Source organism: Gavia stellata, unplaced genomic scaffold, assembly GCF_030936135.1.
Source record: "Gavia stellata isolate bGavSte3 unplaced genomic scaffold, bGavSte3.hap2 HAP2_SCAFFOLD_99, whole genome shotgun sequence".
In the NCBI taxonomy this organism is placed as follows: domain Eukaryota; kingdom Metazoa; phylum Chordata; class Aves; order Gaviiformes; family Gaviidae; genus Gavia; species Gavia stellata.
The window spans coordinates 123011-130067 of record NW_026776847.1 but is presented as its reverse complement, the minus strand read 5'-3'; positions in this window follow the sequence as shown (position 1 = coordinate 130067).

The window sequence follows — 7057 nt, the reverse complement described above, 5'->3', positions numbered from 1 at the left end:
CCTCTTTTTGAGGGTCCAAAGTCTCATTTTGTGCCTCCACAGACCCGTTTTTAGGCTGCCACGCCTCAGTTTTTAGTGGCGACGGATACCTTGAGGGCACAAAACCTAATGTCAAAATCGGAAGCCTTGTATTGAGGGCCAAAATCTTCATTTTGAGGGATGAAATCCTCATTTTGAGGGCCTGAAGCCCCTTTTTGAGGGCTGAAATCGCATTTTGAGGAATGAAGTCTTTGTTTTGAGGGCCAAAAGCTTTGCTCTGAGGGCCCGAATCCCCATTTTGAGGGTCTGATTTTGATCTTCCAAAACCTCATTTTGACGGTCTAAATACTCATGTTTAGGATCCAAATAGACAGTCTGAGGGCTCAAAGCCTCATTGTGAGGGTCCAAAGAGTCATTCTGAGGGTCCAAATGCTCATTACGCCCATTGAATTTCTTCTTGTGTTGCCCATTCTTGCACTTCCTACACGGGAGAAGTGCTATCCGTTATCACTGCGGATGACATCAGGAGTAGGTAGACTTGAGAACCAAAACCATAGCCCTCATACTGTATTTCACCCATCGGCCTTCGGGCACTTTGTTGCCAAAAGCAAGCCAGAGGCGACTTCCGCTCCTGCAAGAATGCATCGATGCATCGGCGTTAGCGTGGCTGATGTGAGGGGAGACGATCTGGGGTCAGATCCTGAACACGGGGACTGTGGGCCATATCCGCAGCTGCGGCTGAATGGCCCCAGAGTCCTAAAAAGGCCGCACAAGAGGAGCGAGGAGGGGAGCCCTGCCCGAGTGCTGCCCACAGGGCTGGGCTGAAGGGCAGCTGTCTTTGCAGAGCACCCATCTGTAGGGCTCAGGCTCCCATGGCAGCCTTACATCACCAAAGAGGGGCAGGAACTTTTCCGCCAGCTGCAAAGCGATGACGCTGGCCTCCTCCCTCTTCACATGACGCATCGTGTTCCTGCGGAATACCAGGGCCTTCATCTTGACATCAGTGTTGGCATCCTGCAGGGTCTCCATGACGTCCGGCAGCAGGACCGGCATTTTTCTTGCCTATATGCTCACCGTCTCAGGTGTCTTCGCAAGCGTGATGAGGGCCCTGAGCACCAGCGAGAGCATCACCAGGCTTGGATGCCTCAGGTACCTCTGGGCCTTGTACAGGGCAACAAACTCCTCTGTTTTGACGTCAGCGCAGAGCAGCAGCTGAAATGAAGTCAGCAGGGAGAGACCAGCAGAGCCCGCCGGGCTCCCTCCACCGCGCTGGCACAAAGGAGGCAGGACACGCGGGCGGTGGCAAGTGTCTCCTCTCCCCAGACTTGAAGCTCCCTCAGCCTGTGTAGAGGCCACGCCTCTGCCCCAGGCTCAGCAACTGGCATGACTCTGGCTTCTGCCCCTTTCTCTGCCCCTGCCCCAGGTTTGCAGGAGATTCAATAGAAAATCCTTTATTGGTTGGAGACAAAAGGGATGGAATGTCCCTGACGACCTCTATAGTTATATAATTCCCAAGCAACGGGTAAAAGGAAAAAGAAGGAAGGGTAAGAATCAACAAGAGAAAAGGAGAAATAGAAAAGAGAGAGACATATCACCACCCTAGGTTCCAGCGATGTCTTATCCTGCGTAGTGTCTCGTTCGTGGTTCCTGGGTGGTGGGGCGCCTTCACCCAGTCTGTCCTGGCGTCTTTTATAGTCTCTTTCTTCCCAGGACCCTCTTTTCAGGCAGACTCTCGACACGCAGGAGCACTATTCACTTGGAGTGCTTGGAACGTTCTCAAGACGAGTAACTTTTGAGTACATAGAAAGTTCATTTTGAAGACTGAAATCTTCATTTTGAGGAACAAAAACTTAGTTTGGGGGCTGGAATCCCCATTTTGAGGGTCCAAAGCCTCATTGTGAGGGTCCAAAACCTCATTTTGAGGGTCAAAACAGTAATTTTGAGGGTCCAAATGGTCATTTTGAGGGTTCAAAGCCTCATTTGGGGCCTCCGCAGACCTGTTTTTAGGCTGCTAAGCCTCAGTTCTTGGCGGCGAGGGATCCCTTGAGGACACAAAAACTAATATCAAGGTCCAAAGCCTTGTTTTGAGGGCCAAAATCTTCATTTTGACCATCAAAATCTTCATTTAGAGGACCCAAACCCCCATTTTGAAAGCTGAAATTTTCATTTTGAAGAATAAAATCTTTGTTTTGAGGGTCCAAATAGCCATTTTGAAGGTCCAAAGCCTCATTTTCAGAGTCCAAATAGTCATTTTGAGGGCCCAGATCCTCATTGGGAGGGGCCAAAATCTGATTTTGAGAATGCCATGCCTCATTTTGAGGGTCCAAAACTTCATTTTGACGGTCCAAAGAGTCATTTTGAGGGCCCAAAGCCTCATTTTGAGAGTCCAAAGCATAATTTTGAAGGTCCAAAGCCTCATTTAAGGGTCCGAAGCCTCAATTTGAGGGTCCAAATAGTCATTTTGTGGGTCCAAATCATAATTTCCAGCATCCAAATAGACATTTTGTGGATGCAAATCCTAATTTTGAGGGTTCGAATAGGCATTTTGAGGGTCCTTAGTCTCATTTTGAGGGTCTAAATAGCCATTTTGAGGGTCCAAAATCTCATTCTGAACGTCCAAATTGTTATTTTGAAGTCCCAAAGCCTCATTGTGAGGGTCCAAAACCTCATTTTGAGGGCTCGAAGCCTCATTCAACGGTCCAAAGCATCATTTGAGGGTCCAAATCCTCATTTTGCAGGTCCAAATACTTATTTTGAGAGCCCATAGCCTCATTTTGAGGGGCTAAAGCCTCATTTGCAGGGTCCAAATCCTCATTTTGAGGATCCAAACGCTCATTTTGAGGGTCCAAATCCTCCTTTTGAGGGTCCAAATTCTCATTTTGAGGGTCCAAATAGGCATTTTGAGGGTTCAAAACATCTGCCGCCATTTTCTGCAAGAAGGACGTCAAATTGCCCGCTCTGCAGTGGACGGAGGTGGGAGATCAAGTTCCCTGCGCAGGGAGCAGATGACTACCTGGAGCATGTCATCGCGTCCCCCCGCCCTGTGTAGCCATCAGTCGCCACAGCCCGCCAGCTCCGACACGGAGGAGGAAGCGAGAACATTGGAGGTCACCCTCCGCAGGGGTCCCAGCTGTGCCCCGCCTGTGCCCGTCCCTGCAGAACAGGAGCAGCCCCAGGAAGAGCCAGGGGAGGCAGCAGCAGCGGGTCCCTCTGCCCGGGGCCGCAGCCGCAGCTCCTCCACTCCTGGACAGGGCAGGTCTTCCCATGCCGCTTTCTCCCCCTTCTCCTGGTGCCTTTCCTTGCTCCCTGCACCCCGCTGTGGGTAGCACCAGCCTGCTGGGGGGCACAGCCGTAGGCTTCTGCTCTGCTCTGGTTTCTCTCTGCTGTCTGACATCAGCCAGGGCAACCTTGCTACGGGGAGGGCTGTCAAGGAGGCACGGACAACAGGCAGGGGCATCCGAGCCGGAGGCGAGCCTTGGCGTAACGGTATTTGGCAGGTACAGAGTGATTTCTACCAGCCCAAGCCTTTACCAAGGCAAACAAGACCTTCAGCTTTCACCTACAACAGGCTGGCACTTCACTTCTCATTTGGGCAACAGAGAAAGGGATGAAGGGAGGTGGGGTCGTCCCAGATCACAAAACAACTCCTTGCTGATGCTCAGCTTCTGGAAGCTCCCGGCTCCCAGTCCTGGGTAAAGCAATTCACGTGTCTGAGAGGAGCTCCTGAATGGGGAAGCGAAAGGTTTTCTCTGTGTAGGGCTGGCGCGACCAGAGATATTTCCAACGTTTTGTACAACATCTCTACTCCAGGACAAAGGTGGAACTGTAGACTATCACCAGAGGAGAAGAGATAAGGAGCATGAGCTGCGAAGGTGCAGATGTTGACAAGAGGCACCTGCTCAAACGTCACCTCTTTGCGTACGCCCCGTCCACTCCCATTCTCCTAAAATCCCACAGTTGTGGTACCAGGAGGGCTTTGGTAGGGAGGCATCATCTTCTAAGACAAATCCTATCAGCACTACCTCCAAGAGAAAGTACAATGATGGTTGGGTTGGGTTGGGTTGGGTTGCGTTGGGTTGAGCTGGTTTTCGAGCCCAGGTTGCACAGCTGTAGAAACTGCAATGCCTTCAGCCCACGCTGTCCTCTTTATAGCACAGCATAGCATACAAGAGAATAAAATATTTCATTTGGAAGGGACCTACAAGGATCGTCTAGTCCAACTGCCTGACCGATTCAGGGCTGACCAAAAGTTAAAGCATGTTGTTAAGGGCGTTGTCCAAACGCTTCTTAAACACTGAGAGGCCTGTGGCGGTGCTTCAGCACCCTCTCGGTAAAGAAATGCCTCCTAAGGTCAAGTCTGAACCTCCCCTGGGGCAGCTTTGAACCATTCCCATGTGTCCTATCCCTGGGAGAAGTGCTCAGCACCTCCCTCTCCACATCCCCTCCCCAGGAAGCTGCAGAGAGCAACGTCTTCGCCCCTCGGCCTCCTTTTCTCCGAGCTAGACGAACGCAAAGACCCGCTCTCAGCCCTCAACACTGAGGCTCAGCCCAGCTCCCGCAGCAGGACGGAGCAGAGACATCTCCCCCTTCCCCTGGGGCAGCCGTCCCCAGCGCTCAACAGGCAAACTGCCCGGCCTGCCTGCGGCAGCGGCGCATTGAACAGCGCCGGGCCGAGGGGCAGCCGAGGCAGGAGAGCGACCCCGCGCTCAGCAGGATCGGGCCGCTCCCTCCTGTGCTGCTGCGAGCAGCGCTGGCAGGATGAGCCCTCCCCTGCTCGGCCTCTGGCTCGGCTACACCCGGCAGCCGGAGGGGTGGGAAAAGGGAAATGGGTTTGTGCTGCTCTTACCACGGGTGTCCTCAGCCAGTGCTACACTGGTGGGAACTGGTTTAGGCTGGGGGAGAGGATGCAATTCATGTAATTAACCAATTAGGCAATTAAAAAGGGAGCAGGAGAGCAGCAACAAACCCCAACGATAACGGCTTCCCCCAGCCCCACTCTTCCCAGGCTCAGCCTCACTCCTCCCTTCCCGACTCCTCCGCCCCCTCTCCCCTCCAAGCGGCACAGGGCGATGGGGAATGGGGCTGTGGGCAGCCCACAGCGCCTCGTCTCTGCCACCCTTTCCTCCTCCTCACCTTGTCTCCCTGCTCCCGCCTGGGCCCCAGGGGCCGCAGCTCCTGCCAGGAGCCTGCTCCGGCCTGGGCTTTTCTCCAGGGGTTGCAGCTTCCTGGTGGAGCTGTCGATGGCCGCCTGATGGGGACAGCGTTGGTGGCTGGATCCATTTCACAGCATCACAGGCTACTTGAGGCTGGCCGGGAGGTCACCTGGAGGGTGAAGTCACCTGGTCCAACCCCCCTTGCTCAAGCAGGGCCACCTGCAGCCGGTTGTCCATGACCACGTCCAGAGGGCTGTGGAACATCTCCAAGGATGGAGACGCCACAAGCTCCCTGGGCACTCTGTGCCGCTGCTCGTCACCCGCACAGCACCCTTTGCACTTCCCCTTGCTGAACTGCATGAGGTCCCTGTCAGCCCATCTCTCCAGCCTGCCCAGGTCCCTCGGGATGGCAGCACGGCGCCCCGGCCTAAGCGCCACTCCTCCCCGTCTGGTGCCATCTGCCAGCTTGCTGAGGGTGCACTCTGCCCCATCATCCAGACCATTAAGGAAGATGTTAAACAGGATTGGAGCCAGTACTGACCCCTGGGCAACACCAGGAATTACCGGCCTCCAACTCGTCTTGGTGCCACTGAGCAGCACCCTCTGGGCCCGGCCGTTCAGCCGGTTTTCGGTTCCCCTCGCTGTCAGCTCATCCAGCCCATTTCTGTTTGTGTGACTTGAACTCCATATTTAAAAAGAAGAGATTGGAAGATGGGCATGTGCAAGCACACGGCTTTCAAAATCTCAAGATATAAACCTCCCACAGTGGGTATTTCCACCAAAAGCCTCAAAACCGAGAGAGAAGAAAACACCCTGGAAGGCCAACAAATGTTTTTAATTCTGGCTTTGGCTTTTCTGCCTGTTGGTTCCAAAGGAGTGTTGTTTTTGCAAGGCGATACCAAAATCTGACCACGGATTAAAGGTCTTCCTCGAGGGACCTGTGGGCAGGCGGGCCAGGCGGCAGAGCTGTCCATCGCTCTGGAAGGTCTCTCTGAGCTCTTCCTGGCCAGAGGCAGCACTGGGAGGAGGGATAGGGTGGGCTGCTGGTGCCCTTAGTGCAGCTTGGTCCCTGCTGGGGGCAGCTTTGGTGCTTCCTGGATTCCTCCTCCTCCTCCTGCTCCTCTCTGGCTTTGCAGGAGTCAGATGTGCTCCTCCCTCAACCAGGGTCACAAGCTGCCCCCATCACCGCTGCAGTGTTTGTCTGGCATGTCTCTCTGGGGCGCTGAAACCCTTCTCCTCCTCCCTGCTGAGGGGTCACAGTCCGTGGTGGCCACAAACCGGCTGCGGAGATCATAGCCCCGCGGCGGGGATCTACTCCGCTCTCTCTGCCTCAGCCAAGTTTGCCCCCGAGCAGCCCTGGGTGCGGGAGCCAACTGGGAGCTGGCGTTGGAGGGCCCTGGAGCTCCATCATCCCTTGGGGCTCCATCACAACATGGAAGACTTATTCTCCCCCTCCTCCTCCTCCTCCTTGCTGAGCAGTACTCTCTGTACTCTACAAAACGGCTGCGGAGATCATAGCCCCGCCGCGGGGATCTGCTCCGCTCTCTCTGCCTCGGCAGGGTTTGCTCCCAAGCAGCACTGGGTGGGGGAGCCAACTGGAAGCTGACATCGGAGGGCCCTGGAGCTGCGTCATCCCTGGGAGCATGGCCACAATTTGGAGGACCAGTTATCATCCTTCTCCTCCCTGTTGAGTGGTCATAGTCCGTGGCGTCCACGAACCAGCTGCGGAGACCACTGCCCCACTGCGGGGATCTGCTCCAGGCCCTCTCCCTGGCCCCGTTCCTCTGGCAGCAGGAAAAAGGGCTGAATCCGTGCTCCTCGTCGTTGTCATCTTCTCGCACGCTGTGCAGCGCACGGTCAAATGGTTGATGGTGGAGCAGGAAATCAGGCTGTCTTCTGGGCACGGCGGAGGTGACGCTGAGCCT